This window comes from Camelina sativa, chromosome 4, assembly GCF_000633955.1.
Source record: "Camelina sativa cultivar DH55 chromosome 4, Cs, whole genome shotgun sequence".
NCBI lineage: Eukaryota > Viridiplantae > Streptophyta > Magnoliopsida > Brassicales > Brassicaceae > Camelina > Camelina sativa.
The window spans coordinates 21,489,947-21,490,789 of NC_025688.1; the positions used below are offsets into that span (position 1 = coordinate 21,489,947).

Below are 843 nucleotides of genomic sequence, written 5' to 3' on the forward strand. Positions count from 1 at the left end.
AACTGCCCCCTTGCAGTTAGCTCTCCCGACGCTGCGGTTCTTTCAAATATTTTTGTTTGGTTGCTGGAGGACTATTTGAATGAATATGGTAAGATTTGATAGATAGACCTCTTTCGGTTATTTCTCTTTCAACTACGGGTTTCTCGTGATATCTATCAAGAAATTGGTATGATAAATATGTGGAAAGGAAATTTTATTGTAGTTCTCGTCAATCTTTACTTTGATGTCTCAGCTTATTATGCTCAAAGTGCTGGTCTTGACTATGGATTGAGAATTTCGGACAATGGTTTTGAGGTGGGTTTGTACAAGGACACTGACGTTTCCTTGTGTATTTTGCTCAGTAAATTTTATGTTTGACTTACAGTTTCTCATTTCCAGTTGTCTCTTGTTGGCTTTAATCACAAATTGAGGATCTTGCTGTAAGCAGTCATTCAAAAGATAGCAAGATTCGAAGTTAAATCTGACAGGTTTTCTGTTATCAAGGTAACCTTGTTATTATACTTCGTCCCTCTTTCCAAATTACCACGACTCTCCTTTTAAGGGCTGTACGTGGTAAGATCTTGACAATCAGCCCTGTGAACAGATTTACCGAATACATGTTTTCTGCTTCCCTGTCCTGTAATAGGAAACAGTCACAAAGGCATACCAAAATTACAAATTTCAACAACCATATGAACAAGCAACGTATTACTGCTCACTAGTATTAGAAGACAAGAGTTGGCCTTGGACAGAGGAGCTTGATGCTGTTTCTCATTTGGAAGCTGAAGACTTGGCTAAGTTCGTTCCAGTGCTGCTGTCAAGGACATTTGTTGAATGCTATATAGCAGGTATCAACATTATCCC

The 843-nt window shown here is 38.6% G+C and overlaps 1 long non-coding RNA gene across 1 annotated transcript; it reads left to right on the top strand.

Annotated features, from left to right (window-relative positions):
• On the top strand, nucleotides 1-822 carry LOC104781652. Its single transcript, XR_766928.1, has 4 exons — nucleotides 1-88; nucleotides 233-294; nucleotides 379-483; nucleotides 626-822. It is a non-coding gene; the product is annotated as an uncharacterized LOC104781652 (long non-coding RNA).